Below are 23,412 nucleotides of genomic sequence, written 5' to 3'. Positions count from 1 at the left end.
GGCGTCTAACACTGCTTGTTTCAGAGTCTGGTAGTCATTCTCAGACGCCAAAGTACTGAGTGTGACTGCAGCTCTACCTGTAAGATGGACTCTGAGAAGTGTGGCCCATTGGTCGACAGGCCAACTGAGTTGATTAGCAAGGGTTTCAAAGGTGGTAAAGAACACATCAACTTCTGCTTCTACAAAGGATGGCATTAACTTACTTGCATGTGATATATTAAAACTGACGGGAAGATTGGCAGTAGCTTGCTGGCGTTGAGCGAGGAGTGAAGTTTCCAACGTGTATTCTCGTTGGTGACACTCTAGAGCCAGAGTCGCTTGTTGCTTGTCATGCTCACGTTGCATTTCCAACTCGCGTTGTTTGGTTTCAAGCTGTACGCGTTCCCGCTCCTGGAGTGTTTTAAGCTGTACGCGTTCCCGCTCCTGGAGTGTTTCAAGCTGTACGCGTTCCCGCTCCTGGAGCATTGCAACCTCACGTTCCTGGAGGGCGAGTTCACGTTCCTTGTGGGCGATTTCTCGTTCTTGTTCTTCTCTCCTCAAAGTAGTTTCACGTTCTCTGAGGGTGATTTCTCGTTCTTGTTCTTCCCTTCGTATGGCAGCTGTTCGTTCTTGTTGTTCGAGGGCTTCCCTTTGTTGTTCACGTTCAATCTTGGCCAGCTCTAGTTTGAGTTTCATCGTTGCCAAATCAGTTTTATCTGCAATATAGTAAGTTTCATGAGTTTCAGAGTCTATCTTACCTTGCTCTAGGAAATGATCCAGCAACAGGTTGTGTATTTCGCTCTTGTTGGCTTGGTAGGGAACTGTTAGTTGATACTCATGTGCAAGAGTTTGTAATTCAGTCTTCTTGGCATGACTTAAAGTCCCTATTGCACCTGCTGGATCTGCACGGAAAGCTTGGAGACGAAACATGGTGAAATTAGCAAGTAAAGGTACAACGAATATTCAATAGTGAATGTCAGAAACAGGACAACGTGGCAACTGGTACCTATCCTGTGGGATCTTTAACAATTAAAGTTAAGTAAAAGATGTTAAATGATTAAATTAAATCAAGGGCGCAGGAAATCTTGTACCCGGTACTCATGTAAGAGGATAAGGGCAAGAAAATCCTACTAACAAATGAAACAGAGTTTCGAAAACAAATGAAACAGTTAATTGCCTCAAAAGTAAAATTGGTAGTCCAAGGATGTAGGCATACCTTGCCAAGTCTCTATAGGACATAAAGCAAGTTTTTCCTACTGAATTTAATATGATACTTACAGAATTAGCGAACTTTTGTGCTCTGAAAAGTAAGCTAATTCCCTACCGTTGTATGTATCATCATCTCTGACTGACGTGTAGGGGTGCGAGGTGTCAACTGGTGACGAGAACTGCTGCTGAGGTCCCAATTCAGCAACTAAAGTTCGAGCTAGAGGAACTATGGCCCTCTTTGTCCTCCTACAGTCAGATTGCAGAAGATTGGGTACTCTTTACCCGGGGCAGACCACAGTACCAGGGTACCTATATGATGATCTGTCAAAAATGAGAAATATTCAAGGGACAAAGATGGTAAACACGAGTAATAACACGGAGGGAGAGATGACCAATTAAGAGTATGACTGCGGCCTACAGTCACCACGTAATCCAAAGTTGTCTCACCTTCACTATATGTTACTCTCGTAATGCACAATACACCGCACCATATAAAAAATGAAATTGAATATGAAAAACAGTAAAAACTACGTTAACAAAGTTAAATACGCTTACCATTAATTACCACTTGGCACCAGTACCTGAGTGAAGCTCCTAGGACAGGCCCCCATATAATATGTGACGGTAACGCGTTGGTGTTCGGCTGTTCAAAGCTAGGGGTATGGCCTCGTCACATAGTATAAAAAAAAATAGAAAATCTGGAACTTTGTCTGTGGTAAGGTAAGGAAAAGACACACAAAACACAAGTAAATTTTAACAATGGAATTTTAATTACGTTAAATAAACAAAACATGAATAAAATGGACAAACAAATTCGTATAATAAAATCAATCAATCAAAATAATAAGAATAATTAAATGACACAATGAAAAGTTACGTTAAGACAAAATACCAAGAAGTGCAATATACAAGTAAATGAAAGGCGCTGGAATATTGGCTTTAAGCTATCACCTCTCTCAGTACACGTACGCCAAAGCTTACGTCTAGCAGGGAGAAGTGTTAACTGTGAGAAAGCACTAAATATTCTGAGGACTGAGGTCGTGGCGGCCCCAGACATCAAGTAGTATGGTGGGGTGGAGTGCAGTTGCAGCCCGACCGGCGACCAATCAGAGGAGCCGGCAGCAAGACGGGTAGTTTGGCGGTTTGAGTCTGAGCAGGTGTTCCTGGCTGCATACGTTTTGCGCTCTGGCAAACCTTGGAGATGTTGTTGTCGTTGTTGGACATTTCTTCCATAGTAGTTTTATATATTTGTTGCGACGTATTTGTGGAGGGAAGAGCAGGCTCAATCTCTTGAAGGAGATTATCGTCACAATATATATATATATATATATATATATATATATATATATATATATATATATATATATATATATATATATATATATATATATATATATATATATATATAATGTCGTACCTAGTAGCCAGAATGCACTTCTCAGCCTACTATGCAAGGCCCGATTTGCCTAATAAGCCAAGTTTTCATGAATTAATATATTTTCTCTAATTTTTTTCTTATGAAATGATAAAGCTACCCATTTCATTATGTATGAGGTCAATTTTTTTTATTGGAGTTAAAATTAACGTAGATATATGACCGAACCTAACCAACCCTACCTAACCTAACCTAACCTACCTTTATAGGTTAGGTTAGGTTAGGTGGCAGAAAAAGTTAGGTTCGGTTAGGTTAGGTAGGTTAGGTAGTCGAAAAACAATTAATTCATGAAAACTTGGCTTATTAGGCAAATCGGGCCTTGCATAGTAGGCTGAAAAGTGCGTTCTGGCTACTAGGTACGACATATATATATATATATATATATATATATATATATATATATATATATATATATATATATATATATATATGTATATATATATATATATATATATATATATATATAGACTCGATATATATATATATATATCGATATATATATATATATATATATCGATATATATATATATATATCGACTCGATATATATATATATAGACTATATATATATATAGACTCGAGCCTTACAACAGTTATGTAACCATATGGAGCAACTTAAACGAGCTGCCTCCCCATGTACTGACTTTAAGCGTCTCGCTGATAATCCATGGCTCAGATTATTGACTCAAATACATGACGACCAAAAGTCTATAATCCGAGAGCAGTCGGACCTGATAATAAAGCTTCAGAGTGATGCTTTGGCCATGCACAAGATTAACCAAGATCTGTCTGCCAGAGTCGGCCACCTCGAACAGGAATTAAGCTCTCTTCAGATCTCGGTTACTAACTTTAAACCAGCATAAACCTCTAAGAAGCAAGAAGAGATGCTACAAAAGTTAGAGAACCATTTTAACTCCCTACAACAGCAACACACTGCAACCCAAGACGAATCAGACCAGCTTAAGCTCCTTGATTCTGTCATCATCTCATCACAGGATTTTCCCCATGAAACTGACAGAGAAGACTGTACTGCCATCGTGATCCAGGAATTGCGTACTAAGTTGAATTATTCAATTGAAGCAAGAGACATTAAGTCAGCTTATAGAGTGGGTGCCAAATCATCTGGTACAAACAACAGAAAGATAAGGGTGAAGTTAGATAGCTGCTCCCGCAAGTCAGACCTTATCACTGCTGCAGTCGCTATGAAATCCAAGGTTTATGTGAACGAATGCCTTACCAGATTCAGACAAAATCTCTTATTTAAACTACGTGGAATTTGCAATAGATCCACTGCTATTAAACATTGTTTTGTGCGCGATGGTAAAATAATAGCTAGGAAGACTGACTCTGGAAAAACTTATGTCATAACCACTGAAGCACACCTCACTTCTTTCCTGGATGACTGTGGGATATCAGCTGAATAACCAGAACATAATTTGTAGTCTCACATACAACCAAAGTGTACTTAAGCTCTGCCTTTCCTTTCCAAAGGTGTTTATTTTTATTTTTATTTTTTTATTTTTTTTTGTTTGTCATCTTTGCCTGTTTTATACTCTTAATTATTTGTTCTTAGTTAATCCCCTTGTCACTAAACCTAGGGCTTTTTATTACCCTGTTAATTAACCATTACTAAGCTAATTATCTTCAAGATCATTTTTTATGATTATCATTTTTCTTATTATTTTTTATTTTACATTAATATTGTCAGTCTCTACTGATTTTTTGTTTTTTTATTTTATGTAACTTCTGTGTCCTTCCTGGCTAACTATTGGATCTTTATTTTACTTCTAAATTGTTACTATTTTATTGTATTTGCTTTTATTCTTGTGTTTTGCTTTATCGTGTATCTTATATCGTGATCCCTCTGCATCTCTATGCTCACTGATATTGATCCTGATCAAAATCTTCTGTCTCATATCTACACCAACCAGCACATTGATCATCATTATTGCAAGTATTTCACAGCACACCGGGATAAAAACAAACTTCAAAATAGCACCTGTTTATCAGTTTACAACCAAAATGTTAGATCACTTGGTAAACATTTTGATGATATAAATGCATTACTCACAGCACTAGGTACTAACTTATCGTTCATTATTTTAACAGAAACTTGGCTAAATAAAGACTATACCCAACTCTACAACTTAGCTGGTTATAAAGCCATTCATAACTGTAGGCCTAATAAAAAAGGTGGTGGCACAGCTATATATTACCGAGATACATTTATCTGCAACAGTGTTATTAGTGACAGAGATGACTACTGTGAATATACTTTTGCTCAGTTTTCAATTAAATCCCTTAAGTCCTCTTTGACTATTGGAGCCATCTATAGATTTCCCAATACTAACATAGCTTCTTTCTCAGACAACCTAAGGAATCTTATTATAAACAACAATCTCAACAAAAACCACTTCATTCTGGGAGGAGATTTTAATATTGACCTGGGTCAACAAAATTGCTCTCAAGTTGACTATTTCCTTAACAGCATGAACTCCTGTATGCTAATCCCCACAATCACCAAACCTACCCGAGTCACTCAAACATCAGCCACTACCTTGGACCACATATGGACAAACATAACAGCTCCCCTTGTATCTGGTATAATCTACGACAGAACAACTGACCACTATCCTACCTTTCTCATAGCGAACATGGACATAACACCACCAAAAAGCAAGAAACTTTCATTTAGGCTACACAGTGAATCAGCTTTAGACAATCTTACAGAGGCACTTTACAATATTAACTGGGATTCTGAATTCAATAATACCCATGATATAAATTCATTAGCTAACCTCTTCATCTCCAAAACTCTAAGCCTCTACAACATTCATTGTCCCCTTCTTACCAAGCAAGTAACTGACAAAAGATTAAACAATCCATGGCTCACAAGTGGCATTCTCAACTCAATCAACAAGAAACATGAATATGAAAAGAAAGTTAGGATTGGCCTAGTTTCAAAGGAAGTAGCTAAAAGGTACTCATCAATGCTTACCAGTATCATAAGAAAGGCAAAACTTGCATATTATGTCAATAGATTCAATGAAGCAAAAGGCAACATGAAAAGCACTTGGAAAACTATCTCTAGTATCCTAGGAACTAAACAACACTCACATAACCAAATAAAACTCTACAAGGATGGGGGTATACCGTCAACTGACTTAGAAATGGCAAATGAATTTAATAGTTTCTTTTCATCGGTTGGTGCTAATCTTGCCAGTAAAATCCCACAGACTCAGACACATATTAACACATATCTCTCAGGCAGCTATCCAAACTCTCTTCTCCTTTCACCAATCAGCCCGGCAGATGTTGTGTCCATCACACATTCTCTAAAAACCAAGGCAGGGAACACCAGTGAAATTCCGTCCATTGTGTACATGAGAGCCTCCCATGCCCTTGCCCCACCCATAGCACTACTGTTCAACAAATCTATAGAGTGTCACACCTTCCCTGATATCCTCAAAAAAGCAAGAGTAACGCCAGTCCATAAAGGAGGCAATCCGGCGGACATAAACAATTATAGACCAATATCAAATCTACCCATTCTATCAAAAATATTTGAAAAAATTATTTACAAACAGCTCTATTCCTACCTCGTAAAATTCGACATACTCAGCCCCTGCCAGTTTGGCTTCCGGTCCCAAAAGAGCACCAATGATGCAATCATTAGTCTCCTTGACATTATCTACTCAGCCCTTGACAAAAATGAGTTTCCGATTGGACTCTTCATTGACCTAAGAAAAGCCTTTGATACTGTTAATCACAACTACCTCTTACTTAAACTCCAGCATTATGGAATCCGAGGCCTTGCCCTTGACTACATCCGATCCTATCTTAGTGACAGACACCAATATGTAACCATCAATGATACAACTTCTTCCACTCTACCAATTACCGTTGGAGTGCCACAGGGCAGCATCTTAGGACCTCTTCTATTTCTTATATATATAAACGATCTGCCTAATGTCTCTAATATTCTCAAACCTATATTGTTTGCTGACGATACTACCCTTATCTACTCAAACCTCAACCCACATACACTAAATAATGTTGTGAATAATGAATTAAAAAAAGTCCACTTATGGATGTCAACGAACAAACTAACATTAAACATCGAAAAGACTTACTACATCTTATTTGGAAGCAAATCATCAAATGCAATTCAGCTACAGATAGACAACATTAACATCAGTAATAAAAATGATGGCAAGTTTCTTGGCCTATTCCTAGACAAGAGACTCAACTTCAGCACCCACATTCAACACATAACTAAGAAAGTCTCTAAGACAGTTGGTATACTCTCCAAAATCAGATATTATGTTCCTAACTCTGCTCTCCTCTCACTATATTATGCACTAATCTACCCCTATCTTAATTATGGTATCTGTGCATGGGGGTCTACCACTGCAAACCACCTTAAGCCCATCATCACACAGCAAAAATCTGCTATCAGAATAATAACTAACTCTGCTTTCAGACAACACTCAGCTCCCTTGTTTAAATCCCTAAACTTGCTAAATATTAACTCCCTCCACACATTCTCTTGTGTCAACTACATTTACAAAACCCTGTTCTTAAATGCAAACCATGCTCTGAAACTCTCCCTGGACAGATGTAATAGGACCCATTATCACCACACCAGAAATAAATATCTCTTTGATATCCCCAGGGTCAAACTTAATCTGTGTAAACACTCTATGCAAATTAAGGGACCTAGTCTATGGAACTCACTCCCTAGTGAATTGAAAAACTGTAAAACTTTTGCCTTATTTAAAAGCAAAACCAAAAAGTACCTAACTTCATCTATTTAGTTTCCTACACTGAGCTTTAAATTTGCTCTGTACCTAGTGTTACCCAATCTCCTAATTTTTATGTAATATCAAACAACCTTATAATTGTGTTCATTGCTGTCTTCTTTTATGTGCTAGCCATATGCTGTATTGTGACTACCAATTTTTGTCAACTACCATCCAAGCTGTCATTGCAATCAATCTTATATTGTTTCTGCTGTATTGTGCCTACCAATTTGTTGTCAACTACCATTTTAAGCTGTCATTGCAATCAATCATAGCTACCTATGTGCTTTAATATACTGTACCTATAATTTTCTCTCATCTTCTTTTTTTTCATTCCATGTAATCTGTAATCATTTTTTTGTCTATAAATTTTGCAAGTATTTACTTCCTTAAAATTTTCTTAGATTAAGGACCTGCCCGAAACGCTGCGCGTGCTAGTGGCTTTACAAGACTGTAATTACCATATTTGTATCCTCACATTCCTTATGTACATTCTTGTATATGCATAAATAAATAAATATGTATATATATATATATATATATATATATATATATATATATATATATATATATATATATATATATATATATATATATATATATATATGTCGTACCTAGTAGCCAGAACGCACTTCTTGGCCTACTACGCAAGTCCTGATTTGCCTAATAGGCCGAGTGATTTCTTTTATTTCCAATAAATTGTTTCCAGTTAGTTTATTTTAAATATTATTATTATATTATATTAGGAACATAAATTATTGACGTAGTTGTGTTGTTTAGGTTAGGTTTAGATAGATTAGGTTAGGTTAGGTAGGGTTGGTTAGGTTCGGTCATATATCTACATTAGTTTTATCTCAAATTTAAACAAATTAACTTATACATAATTAAATAGCCAGATTTATCGTTTCATAAGACAAAAATTAGAAAAATAAATAAATTCAGGAAAACTTAGCTTATTAGACAAATCGGGCCTTGCATAGTAGGCCGAGAAGTGCATTCTGGCTACTAGGTACGACATTATTATATATTATATATATATTTATATAAATATATATATATATATATATATATATATATATATATATATATATATATATATATATATATATATATATATATATATATATATATAACTTTAGAACACTTTCCCACCAGGAGATTCGAACCCTAGCCCGCACAGAAGCCTTATAGCAACTGACATAAGTGGTATGCCTTTAACCCACTACACCAAACTCAGACCTTTAAAAGAGATGGTAATTTCGGTAATTTAAGGGTCTGAGTTTGGTGCAGTGGGTTAAAGGCGTACCAGTTATGCCAGTTGCTGTAAGGCTTCTGGGCTGGCTAGGGTTCGAATCTCCTGGTGGGAAAGTGTTCTAAAGTTGAATAACTTCTCTTGCGTGTTTAGGCAAGTTGTGCAAATATATATATATATATAACTTTAGAACACTTTCCCACCAGGAGACTCGAACCCTAGTCAGCACAGAAGCCTTCCAGCAACTGGCATAACAGGTACGCCTTAACCCGCTCCACCACTTGCTCAGACCCCTAAAAGAGATGGTAATTTCGGAGTATTTATATACCACAAAGATCACCACCTCCCAAGAGCACTAGAGCAAGTGAGGGGTCATTTATACGTTTATTTCATCAAGTCCCTGTTAATATGGGAAGACACAGTGTCTATGCTTAAGGCACAACTCTCCTAAACACGAGAGTGAAGTATACAACTTTAGAACACTTTCCCACCAGGAGACTCGAACCCTAGCCAGCACAGAAGCCTTCCAGCAACTGGCATAACAGGTACGCCTTAACCCGCTCCACCACTTGCTCAGACCCCTAAAAGAGATGGTAATTTCGGAGTATTTATATACCACAAAGATCACCACCTCCCAAGAGCACTAGAGCAAGTGAGGGGTCATTTATACGTTTATTTCATGGGACTTGATGACTTGAACCCTAGCCAGGCTTCTGTGCTGGCTAGGGTTCGAGTCTCCTGGTGGGAAAGTGTTCTAAAGTTGTATACTTCACTCTCGTGTTTAGGAGAGTTGTGCCTTAAGCATAGACACTGTGTCTTCCCATATTAACAGGGACTTGATGAAATAAACGAATAAATGACCCCTCACTTGCTCTAGTGCTCTTGGGAGGTGGTGATCTTTGTGGTATATAAATACTCCGAAATTACCATCTCTTTTAGGGGTCTGAGCAAGTGGTGGAGCGGGTTAAGGCGTACCTGTTATGCCAGTTGCTGGAAGGCTTCTGTGCTGGCTAGGGTTCGAGTCTCTTGGTGGGAAAGTGTTCTAAAGTTGTATACTTCACTCTCGTGTTTAGGAGAGTTGTGCCTTATATATATATATATATATATATATATATATATATATATATATATATATATATATATATATATATATATATATATATATATATATATGTCGTACCTAATAGCCAGAACTCACTTCTCAGCCTACTATGCAAGGCCTGATTTGCCTAATAAGCCAAGTTTTCATGAATTAATTGTTTTTCGACGACCTAACCTACCTAACCTAACCTAACCTAACTTTTTCGGCTACCTAACCTAACCTAACCTATAAAGATAGGTTAGGTTAGGTTAGGTAGGGTTGGTTAGGTTCGGTCATATATCTACTTTAATTTTATCTCCAATAAACAATAATTGACCTCATACATAATGAAATGGGTAGCTTTATCATTTCATAAGAAAAAATTAGAGAAAATATATTAATTCAGGAAAACTTGGCTTATTGGGCAAATCGGGCCTTGCATAGTAGGCTGAGAAGTGAGTTCTGGCTACTAGGTACGACATATATATATATATATATATATATATATATATATATATATATATATATATATATATATATATATATATATATATATATATGTCGTACCTAGTAGCCAGAACTCACTTCTCAGCCTACTATGCAAGGCCCGATTTGCCTAATAAGCCACGTTTTCATGAATTAATTGTTTTTCGACTACCTAACCTACCTAACCTAACCTAACCTAACTTTTTCGGCTACCTAACCAAACCTAACCTATAAAGATAGGTTTGGTTAGGTTAGGTAGGGTTGGTTAGGTTCGGTCATATATCTACGTTAATTTTAACTCCAATAAAAAAAATTGACCTCATACATAATGAAATGGGTAGCTTTATCATTTCATAAGAAAAAAATTTGAAAAAATATATTAATTCAGGAAAACTTGGCTTATTAAGCAAATCGGGCCTTGAATAGTAGGCCAAAAAGTGAGTTCTGGCTACTAGGTACGACATATATATATATATATATATATATATATATATATATATATATATATATATATATATATATATATGCGAACAAGCCTGAATGGTCCCCAGGACTATATGCGAATGAAAACTCACACCCCAGAAGTGACTCGAACCCATACTCCCAGAAGCAACGCAACTGGTAACTACAGGGCGCCTTAATCCGCTTGACCATCACGGCCGTCAAAAGGAAGTGATAGCCGAGGCTATTTGAGCCACTTCCCCGACGGCAACTCGGATGGTAATCTTGGGCATAGCATTTCACCAAATCACCTCATTCTTTGGGGCACACGTGAGGAACACAAATGCGAACAAGCCTGAATGGTCCCCAGGACTATATGCGAATGAAAACTCACACCCCAGAAGTGACTCGAACCCATACTCCCAGAAGCAACGCAACTGGTAACTACAGGGCGCCTTAATCCGCTTGACCATCACGGCCGTCAAAAGGAAGTGATAGCCGAGGCTATTTGAGCCACTTCCCCGACGGCAACTCGGATGGTAATCTTGGGCATAGCATTTCACCAAATCACCTCATTCTTTGGGGCACACGTGAGGAACACAAATGCGAACAAGCCTGAATGGTCCCCAGGACTATATGCGAATGAAAACTCACACCCCAGAAGTGACTCGAACCCATACTCCCAGAAGCAACGCAACTGGTAACTACAGGGCGCCTTAATCCGCTTGACCATCACGGCCGTCAAAAGGAAGTGATAGCCGAGGCTATTTGAGCCACTTCCCCGACGGCAACTCGGATGGTAATCTTGGGCATAGCATTTCACCAAATCACCTCATTCTTTGGGGCACACGTGAGGAACACAAATGCGAACAAGCCTGAATGGTCCCCAGGACTATATGCGAATGAAAACTCACACCCCAGAAGTGACTCGAACCCATACTCCCAGAAGCAACGCAACTGGTAACTACAGGGCGCCTTAATCCGCTTGACCATCACGGCCGTCAAAAGGAAGTGATAGCCGAGGCTATTTGAGCCACTTCCCCGACGGCAACTCGGATGGTAATCTTGGGCATAGCATTTCACCAAATCACCTCATTCTTTGGAGGTGTTTTCATTCGCATATAGTCCTGGGGACCATTCAGGCTTGTTCGCATTTGTGTTCCTCACGTGTGCCCCAAAGAATGAGGTGATTTGGTGAAATGCTATGCCCAAGATTACCATCCGAGTTGCCGTCGGGGAAGTGGCTCAAATAGCCTCGGCTATCACTTCCTTTTGACGGCCGTGATGGTCAAGCGGATTAAGGCGCCCTGTAGTTACCAGTTGCGTTGCTTCTGGGAGTATGGGTTCGAGTCACTTCTGGGGTGTGAGTTTTCATTCGCATATAGTCCTGGGGACCATTCAGGCTTGTTCGCATTTGTGTTCCTAACGTGTGCCCCAAAGAATGAGGTGATTTGGTGAAATGCTATGCCCAAGATTACCATCCGAGTTGCCGTCGGGGAAGTGGCTCAAATAGCCTCGGCTATCACTTCCTTTTGACGGCCGTGATGGTCAACCGGATTAAGGCGCCCTGTAGTTACCAGTTGCGTTGCTTCTGGGAGTATGGGTTCGAGTCACTTCTGGGGTGTGAGTTTTCATTCGCATATAGTCCTGGGGACCATTCAGGCTTGTTCGCATTTGTGTTCCTCACGTGTGCCCCAAAGAATGAGGTGATTTGGTGAAATGCTATGCCCAAGATTACCATCCGAGTTGCCGTCGGGGAAGTGGCTCAAATAGCCTCGGCTATCACTTCCTTTTGACGGCCGTGATGGTCAAGCGGATTAAGGCGCCCTGTAGTTACCAGTTGCGTTGCTTCTGGGAGTATGGGTTCGAGTCACTTCTGGGGTGTGAGTTTTCATTCGCATATAGTCCTGGGGACCATTCAGGCTTGTTCGCATTTGTGTTCCTCACGTGTGCCCCAAAGAATGAGGTGATTTGGTGAAATGCTATGCCCAAGATTACCATCCGAGTTGCCGTCGGGGAAGTGGCTCAAATAGCCTCGGCTATCACTTCCTTTTGACGGCCGTGATGGTCAAGCGGATTAAGGCGCCCTGTAGTTACCAGTTGCGTTGCTTCTGGGAGTATGAGTTCGAGTCACTTCTGGGGTGTGAGTTTTCATTCGCATATAGTCCTGGGGACCATTCAGGCTTGTTCGCATTTGTGTTCCTCACGTGTGCCCCAAAGAATGAGGTGATTTGGTGAAATGCTATGCCCAAGATTACCATCCGAGTTGCCGTCGGGGAAGTGGCTCAAATAGCCTCGGCTATCACTTCCTTTTGACGGCCGTGATGGTCAAGCGGATTAAGGCGCCCTGTAGTTACCAGTTGCGTTGCTTCTGGGAGTATGGGTTCGAGTCACTTCTGGGGTGTGAGTTTTCATTCGCATATAGTCCTGGGGACCATTCAGGCTTGTTCGCATTTGTGTTCCTCACGTGTGCCCCAAAGAATGAGGTGATTTGGTGAAATGCTATGCCCAAGATTACCATCCGAGTTGCCGTCGGGGAAGTGGCTCAAATAGCCTCGGCTATCACTTCCTTTTGACGGCCGTGATGGTCAAGCGGATTAAGGCGCCCTGTAGTTACCAGTTGCGTTGCTTCTGGGAGTATGGGTTCGAGTCACTTCTGGGGTGTGAGTTTTCATTCATATATATATATATATATATATATATATATATATATATATATATATATATATATATATATATATATATATTATATATATATATATATTAGTATATTTTGGTAGCAGTCTTTCCTGTAGACATATATTATTAAATATGACCGAAAAAGTAAGATTAATAATTCTAACACGAATTTTCTCAATCTTTCGTTCATTACGCTTCACTGTTGGAGGTAAATCAAAAATCACTTCTCCAAAATTCACTTTTATTTCTAGTCTGACGCGACACGGGCGCGTTTCGTAAAACTTATTACATTTTCAAAGACTTCACAAATACACAACTGATTAGAACTTACGTATCTCTGATTTTATATCTACATTTGAGTGAGGTGGGAGGGGTGATGTGGCATTAACACAAGACAGAACAAGAGGGGATATTATTAGGGTATTAAAAGTATCAATACAAGACAGAACAGAAACAATGGGTATTGAATAGAAGTGTTTGTAGAAAGCCTATTGGTCCATATTTCTTGATGCTTCTATATTGGAGCGGAGTCTTGAGGTGGGTAGAATATAGTTGTGCAATAATTGGCTGTTGATTGCTGGTGTTGACTTCTTGATGTGTAGTGCCTCGCAAACGTCAAGCCGCCTGCTATCGCTGTATCTATCGATGATTTCTGTGTTGTTTACTAGGATTTCTCTGGCGATGGTTTGGTTATGGGAAGAGATTATATGTTCCTTAATGGAGCGCTGTTGCTTATGCATCGTTAAACGCCTAGAAAGAGATGTTGTTGTCTTGCCTATATACTGGGTTTTTTGGAGCTTACAGTCCCCAAGTGGGCATTTGAAGGCATAGACGACGTTAGTCTCTTTTAAAGCGTTCTGTTTTGTGTCTGGAGAGTTTTTCATGAGTAGGCTGGCCGTTTTTCTGGTTTTATAGTAAATCGTCAGTTGTATCCTCTGATTTTTGTCTGTAGGGATAACGTTTCTATTAACAATATCTTTCAGGACCCTTTCCTCCGTTTTATGAGCTGTGGAAAAGAAGTTCCTGTAAAATAGTCTAATAGGGGGTATAGGTGTTGTGTTAGTTGTCTCTTCAGAGGTTGCATGGCTTTTCACTTTCCTTCTTATGATGTCTTCGATGAAACCATTGGAGAAGCCGTTATTGACTAGGACCTGCCTTACCCTACAGAGTTCTTCGTCGACTTGCTTCCATTCTGAGCTGTGGCTGAGAGCACGGTCGACGTATGCGTTAACAACACTCCTCTTGTACCTGTCAGGGCAGTCGCTGTTGGCATTTAGGCACATTCCTATGTTTGTTTCCTTAGTGTAGACTGCAGTGTGGAAACCTCCGCCCTTTTCCATGACTGTTACATCTAGAAAAGGCAGCTTCCCATCCTTTTCCGTCTCGTAAGTGAAACGCAGCACGGAACTCTGCTCAAATGCCTCCTTCAGCTCCTGCAGATGTCTGACATCAGGTACCTGTGTAAAAATGTCGTCAACATACCTGCAGTATATGGCCGGTTTCAAGTTCATGTCGACTAAGACTTTTTGCTCGATGGTACCCATGTAGAAGTTTGCAAACAGGACACCTAGGGGAGAACCCATGGCGACCCCATCTACTTGCTTATACATGTGCCCATCCGGGCTCAAGAAGGGTGCCTCTTTAGTACAAGCTTGGAGTAGTTTCCTCAGAATACTTTCTGGCATGTCAAGAGGAGTACAGGCTGGATCACGATACACTCTGTCGGCTATCATTCCGATTGTCTCGTCCACAGGTACGTTGGTAAACAGCGATTCTACGTCCAACGAGGCTCTTATCCCTGCGGCCCGTGTGCCCCGCAGTAAGTCCACAAATTCCTTTGGAGACTTCAGGCTGAAGGCGCAAGGAACATAAGGAGTCAGCAGGCCGTTGAGTCGCTTCGCCAGTCTGTACGTGGGTGTGGGTATCTGGCTAATGATTGGCCGAAGTGGGTTTCCAGGCTTGTGCGTCTTGACATTTCCATACGCATATCCAGGTTTATATTCCCCAATGATCTTTGGCAGGTGGAGTCCGGATTTCTTGGCGTTCACAGTTTCGATCAGTTTGTTGACCTTTGCTTTTAATTCGGCTGTTGTGTCCTTCGTTACCCTTTGGAACTTAGTTTGGTCAGAGAGTATGATGTTCATTTTCGCCAGATATTCCTCTTTTTTAAGAATGACATATATTGGCGATTTGTCACCTCTCCTGACAACTATCTCCTTGTTCTCACGAAGGCTTTTAGCTGCCGCTTTAAGCTCGGGGGACAGTATGGTGCTTCTGTAGTTGCCTCGATTCTTTCCTCCTTCTGCAATAAGTTCTGCTTGTAAGGTATCTTTGGTAGTGACCTTCTTTTGTGTCTCGAGGTCGAATATGTCGTCCAACAGAATTTCCAACTCTACTTTCCGGGCCATTTCACTCGGTCTGGACATAACATGACAGTTTATGCCCAGATTTAGGAGAGTGACTTGGTCCTCAGTGAGGTTAAATCCTGCAAGGTTCAGGAAGCCATCTCTTGGTCGTGGAATTGCCATAGGTCCTCCATATAATGTTGTTAGTTTCTTGATAATCCTTGTATCAGTGCTGAGGTGATGTTGGTCTGTGAGGATGTCGAGGTGTTGTTCAATGCGGGTACGGATACTATGGTCGATGTTGCTATTTCTCCACTCGTTTGTAGCATGAAGTAGTTGCGTTTTGTTGTCTTTGATTTCATTCTCTGCCTTGTATATCTGATCACGAATCAGATCCTGGCGATATTTTATCGTGAAGGCTTGATTCCTTGCTGCTGGGTCGTGCACTTTAATATTAGTATATTTTGGTAGCAGTCTTTCCTGTAGACATATATTATTAAATATGACCGAAAAAGTAAGATTAATAATTCTAACACGAATTTTCTCAATCTTTCGTACATTACGCTTCACTGTTGGAGGTAAATCAAAAATCACTTCTCCAAAATTCATTTTTATTTCTAGTCTGACGCGACACGGGCGCGTTTCGTAAAACTTATTACATTTTCAAAGACTTCACAAATACACAACTGATTAGAACTTACGTATCTCTGATTTTATATCTACATTTGAGTGAGGTGGGAGGGGTGATGTGGCATTAACACAAGACAGAACAAGAGGGGATATTAATAGGGTATTAAAAGTATCAACACAAGACAAAACAGAAACAATGGGTATTGAATAGAAGTGTTTGTAGAAAGCCTATTGGTCCATATTTCTTGATGCTTCTATATTGGAGCGGAGTCTTGAGGTGGGTAGAATATAGTTGTGCAATAATTGGCTGTTGATTGCTGGTGTTGACTTCTTGATGTGTAGTGCCTCGCAAACGTCAAGCCGCCTGCTATCGCTGTATCTATCGATGATTTCTGTGTTGTTTACTAGGATTTCTCTGGCGATGGTTTGGTTATGGGAAGAGATTATATGTTCCTTAATGGAGCCCTGTTGCTTATGCATCGTTAAACGCCTAGAAAGAGATGTTGTTGTCTTGCCTATATACTGGGTTTTTTGGAGCTTACAGTCCCCAAGTGGGCATTTGAAGGCATAGACGACGTTAGTCTCTTTTAAAGCGTTCTGTTTTGTGTCTGGAGAGTTTCTCATGAGTAGGCTGGCCGTTTTTCTGGTTTTATAGTAAATCGTCAGTTGTATCCTCTGATTTTTGTCTGTAGGGATAACGTTTCTATTAACAATATCTTTCAGGACCCTTTCCTCCGTTTTATGAGCTGTGGAAAAGAAGTTCCTGTAAAATAGTCTAATAGGGGGTATAGGTGTTGTGTTAGTTGTCTCTTCAGAGGTTGCATGGCTTTTCACTTTCCTTCTTATGATGTCTTCGATGAAACCATTGGAGAAGCCGTTATTGACTAGGACCTGCCTTACCCTACAGAGTTCTTCGTCGACTTGCTTCCATTCTGAGCTGTGGCTGAGAGCACGGTCGACGTATGCGTCGACCGTGTATATATATAAGCAAAGGTCAACAAACTGATCGAAACTGTGAATGCCAAGAAATCCGGACTCCACCTGCCAAAGATCATTGGGGAATATAAACCTGGATATGCGTATGGAAATGTCAAGACGCACAAGCCTGGAAACCCACTTCGGCCAATCATTAGCCAGATACCCACACCCACGTACAGACTGGCGAAGCGACTCAATGGCCTGCTGACTCCTTATGTTCCTTGCGCCTTCAGCCTGAAGTCTCCAAAGGAATTTGTGGACTTACTGCGGGGCACACGGGCCACAGGGATAAGAGCCTCGTTGGACGTAGAATCGCTGTTTACCAACGTACCTGTGGACGAGACAATCGGAATGATAGCCGACAGAGTGTATCGTGATCCAGCCTGTACTCCTCTTGACATGCCAGAAAGTATTCTGAGGAAACTACTCCAAGCTTGTACTAAAGAGGCACCCTTCTTGAGCCCGGATGGGCACATGTATAAGCAAGTAGATGGGGTCGCCATGGGTTCTCCCCTAGGTGTCCTGTTGGCAAACTTCTACATGGGTACCATCGAGCAAAAAGTCTTAGTCGACATGAACTTGAAACCGGCCATATACTGCAGGTATGTTGACGACATTTTTACACAGGTACCTGATGTCAGACATCTGCAGGAGCTGAAGGAGGCATTTGAGCAGAGTTCCGTGCTGCGTTTCACTTACGAGACGGAAAAGGATGGGAAGCTGCCTTTTCTAGATGTAACAGTCATGGAAAAGGGCGGAGGTTTCCACACTGCAGTCTACACTAAGGAAACAAACATAGGAATGTGCCTAAATGCCAACAGCGACTGCCCTGACAGGTACAAGAGGAGTGTTGTTAACGCATACGTCGACCGTGCTCTCAGCCACAGCTCAGAATGGAAGCAAGTCGACGAAGAACTCTGTAGGGTAAGGCAGGTCCTAGTCAATAACGGCTTCTCCAATGGTTTCATCGAAGACATCATAAGAAGGAAAGTGAAAAGCCATGCAACCTCTGAAGAGACAACTAACACAACACCTATACCCCCTATTAGACTATTTTACAGGAACTTCTTTTCCACAGCTCATAAAACGGAGGAAAGGGTCCTGAAAGATATTGTTAATAGAAACGTTATCCCTACAGACAAAAATCAGAGGATACAACTGACGATTTACTATAAAACCAGAAAAACGGCCAGCCTACTCATGAGAAACTCTCCAGACACAAAACAGAACGCTTTAAAAGAGACTAACGTCGTCTATGCCTTCAAATGCCCACTTGGGGACTGTAAGCTCCAAAAAACCCAGTATATAGGCAAGACAACAACATCTCTTTCTAGGCGTTTAACGATGCATAAGCAACAGGGCTCCATTAAGGAACATATAATCTCTTCCCATAACCAAACCATCGCCAGAGAAATCCTAGTAAACAACACAGAAATCATCGATAGATACAGCGATAGCAGGCGGCTTGACGTTTGCGAGGCACTACACATCAAGAAGTCAACACCAGCAATCAACAGCCAATTATTGCACAACTATATTCTACCCACCTCAAGACTCCGCTCCAATATAGAAGCATCAAGAAATATGGACCAATAGGCTTTCTACAAACACTTCTATTCAATACCCATTGTTTCTGTTCTGTCTTGTGTTGATACTTTTAATACCCTATTAATATCCCCTCTTGTTCTGTCTTGTGTTAATGCCACATCACCCCTCCCACCTCACTCAAATGTAGATATAAAATCAGAGATACGTAAGTTCAAATCAGTTGTGTATTTGTGAAGTCTTTGAAAATGTAATAAGTTTTACGAAACGCGCCCGTGTCGCGTCAGACTAGAAATAAAAATGAATTTTGGAGAAGTGATTTTTGATTTACCTCCAACAGTGAAGCGTAATGTACGAAAGATTGAGAAAATTCGTGTTAGAATTATTAATCTTACTTTTTCGGTCATTTTTAATAATATATATATATATATATATATATATATATATATATATATATATATATATATATATATATATATATATATATATATATATATATATACATATATATATATATATATATATATATATAATATATATATATATATATATATATATATATATATATACATATATATATATATATATATATATATTAAGGAAATCGGGCCTTGAATAGTAGGCCAAAAAGTGAATTCTGGCTACTAGGTACGACATATATATATATATATATATATATATATATATATATATATATATATATATACATATATATATATATATATAATATATATATATATATATATATATATATATATATATATATATATATATATATTTATATATATATATATATATATATATATATATGTATATATATATATATATATATATATATATGTATATATGTCGTACCTAGTAGCCAGAACGCACTTCTCAGCCTACTATTCAAGGCCTGATTTGAATAAGAAGCCAAGTTTTCCTGAATTAATATATTTTCTCTAATTTTTTTCTTATGAAATGATAAAGCTACCCATTTCTTTATGTATGAGGCCAATATTTATTTTATTGGAAATAAAATTAACGTAGATATATGACCGAACCTAACCAACCCTACCTAACCTAACTTAACCAATCTTTATAGGTTAGGTTAGGATAGGTAGCCGAAAAAGTTAGGTTAGGTTAGGTTAGGTAGGTTAGGTAGTCGAAAACCAATTAATTCATGAAAACTTGACTTATTAGGCAAATCGGGCCTTGCATAGTAGGCTGAGAAGTACGTTCTGGCTACTAGGTACGACATATATATATATATATATATATATATATATATATATATATATATATATATATGTATATATATATATATATATATATATATATATATATATATATATATATATATATATATATATATATATATATGTCGTACCTAGTAGCCAGAACTCACTTCTGAGCCTACTATGCAAGGCCCGATTTGCCTAATAAGCCAAGTTTTCATGAATTAATTGCTTTTCGACTACCTAACCTACCTAACCTAACCTAACCTAACTTTTTTGGCTACCTAACCTAACCTAACCTATAGAGATAGGTTAGGTTAGGTTAGGTAGGGTTGGTTAGGTTCGGTCATATATCTACGTTAATTTTAACTCCAATAAAAAAAAAATTACCTCTTACATAATGAAATGGGTAGCTTTATCATTTCATAAGAAAAAAAATTAGAGAAAATATATTAATTCATGAAAACTTGGCTTATTAGGCAAATCGGGCCTTGCATTGTAGGCTGAGAAGTGAGTTCTGGCTACTAGGTACGACATATATATATATATATATATATATATATATATATATATATATGTCGTACCTAGTAGCCAGAACTCACTTTTTGGCCTACTATTCAAGGCGCGATTTGCTTAATAAGCCAAGTTTTCCTGAATTAATATATTTTTTCTAATTTTTTTCTTATGAAATGATAAAGCTACCCATTTCATTATGTATGAGGTCAATTTTTTTTTATTGGAGTTAAAATTAACGTAGATATATGACCGAACCTAACCAACCCTACCTAACCTAACCTAACCTATCTTTATAGGCTATATATATATCGTTACGATAATCTCCTTCATTGAGATTTGGCCTCCTCTTTCCAATCGTCATGTTACTTCAGTACATCTACAACATCTAGATACTACAAGCAAGTGTAGTACATATTTAGTCATATACGTTTTGCCAGGCGCAAACATATCATACACTCGCTCTCCACCTTTCCCCTCCTTCGTCGCCGATCGCCAAACTACCATTTCCAGCCTGCCCGCTTCTGATTGGTGAATCGACGTCTGCACCACTGCATCTCTGCACCTCAGCGCCATCTACCTAGCCGATGTCTGGGCCTGCACCAGCCATTGCAGTCAGAATATCCTGTGCTCTCATGCTGAAACAACCATCTGATATACGCTCTGTCTATTAGTGGATGTTCACAGCCAGCGCTTTATTCTCAGCACCTGTTAATTTAATTTGGTCTTTATCCATTTTAGAGTAACGTCACCACTATATTATTTTATGTTATTTTTGGAATTTATAATCATGTGAGTTTGCACTGTACATAGCCAAGGAATTGTCTTATTCATAATTTGTTTTCAATTTAATTAAAGTTTCTTTGTTCGTACTATTTGTTTTGCTTGTTTTGCCTTACTTTGCCACAGAACACAACAGCAATGCAGTCATCTTTTTTTTTATATATATATGATAGGCATTGACACCAGCCATTGGGAGGACTGCACAACCCCTACACTTCTTTTTTCCATCACAATATATATATATTTATATATATATATATATATATATATATATATATATATATATATATATATATATATAATATATATATATATATATATATATATATATATATATATATGTCGTACCTAGTAGCCAGAACGCACTTCTCAGCCTACAATTCAGGGCCCGATTTGCCTAATAAGCCAAGTTTTCCTGAATTAATATATTTTCTCAAATTTTTTTCTTATGAAATGATAAAGCTACCCATTTCATTATGTATGAAGTCAATTTTTTTTTATTGGAGTGAAAATTAACGTAGATATATGACCGAACCTAACCAACCCTACCTAACCTAACCTAACCTATCTTTATGGGTTAGGTTAGGTTAGGTAGCCGAAAAAGCTTGGTTAGGTTAGGTTAGGTAGGTTAGGTAGTCGAAAAACAATTAATTCATGAAAACTTGGCTTATTAGGCAAATCGGGCCTTGCATAGTAGGCTGAGAAGTGCGTTCTGGCTACTAGGTACGACATATATATATATATATATATATATATATATATATATATATATATATATATATATATATATATATATATATATATATATATATATATATATATATATATATATATGTATATATATGTATATTGATAGGACATAATCCAGACAAGTGACAAAAGTAAGGATGTCCCCCCACCAGTAGGTGTATAGACGACGGAGACGGGTCAGAAATAAACAGGGAACATAATGAGTCTGGGGCTGGCGTATATTACAGCCCTGGAGGGCTGCACCTTGACAAGCCTCGGGCTCTCCTCCAGGCTTCGGGCTTCAATAACCACGTGAGCCACGAGCCTCTCCCCCCACGTCCTCTGGGGCCACCTGTACCTTGTCTCCTGACGTCCAGTTCTCAGAGTTTTTCTCGATATTTCAGGCCAGACTTTTTTGTTAGTTTTACGCCTGTGTCTCTGTTTGTCTACCTCTGTCTGTCTGTGTATGTCTATGTCTATCTCTCTCTCTCTCTCTCTCTCTCTCTCTCTCTCTCTCTCTCTCTCTCTCTCTCTCTCTCTCTCTCTCTCTCTCTCTCTCTCTCTCTCTCTCTCTCTCTCTCTCACAAACGGAGTAAGAGAGGCAGAGTGTCAGGTTTTCAGTAGGAATCTCATCTTTAATCTAACATTAGCGAGTATGTGGAGTAGACTTTAAGTATTGTGGCTGAAGGTACTGTGTGTAGGTAAACCGTGGGTAGTGTAGGTAGACCATGGGTAGTGTTGGTAGACCATGGGGAGTGTAGATAGACCATGGGTAGTGTAGGTAAACCATGGGTAGTGAGGGTAGACCATGAGTAATGTTGGTAGACCATGGGTAGTGTAGGTAGACCATGGGTAGTGTAGGTAAACCAGGGGTAGTGAGGGTAGACCGTGGGTAGTGTAGGTAGACCATGGGTAGTGTTGGTAGACCATGGGTAGTGTAGGTAGACCGTGGGTAGTGTAGGTAGACCGTGGGTAGTGTAGGTAGACCGTGGGTAGTGTAGGTAGGCCGTGGGTAGTGTTGGTAGACCATGGGTAATGTAGGTAGGCCGTGGGTAGTGTAGGTAGACCGTGGGTAGTGTAGGTAGACCGTGGGTAGTGTAGGTAGACCGTGGGTAGTGTAGGTAGACCATGGGTAGTGTAGGTAGACCGTGGGTAGTGTAGGTAGACCATGGGTAGTGTAGGTAGACCGTGGGTAGTGTAGGTAGACCATGGGTAGTGTAGGTAGACCGTGGGTAGTGTAGGTAGACCGTGGGTAATGTTGGTAGACCATGGGAAGTGTAGGTAGACCATGGGTAGTGTAGGTAGACCG

The sequence above is a fragment of the Procambarus clarkii genome, chromosome 3 (assembly GCF_040958095.1).
Source record: "Procambarus clarkii isolate CNS0578487 chromosome 3, FALCON_Pclarkii_2.0, whole genome shotgun sequence".
In the NCBI taxonomy this organism is placed as follows: Eukaryota; Metazoa; Arthropoda; class Malacostraca; order Decapoda; family Cambaridae; genus Procambarus; species Procambarus clarkii.
The sequence above is the reverse complement of the archived record's forward strand: the minus strand, read 5'-3'. Positions refer to the sequence as shown.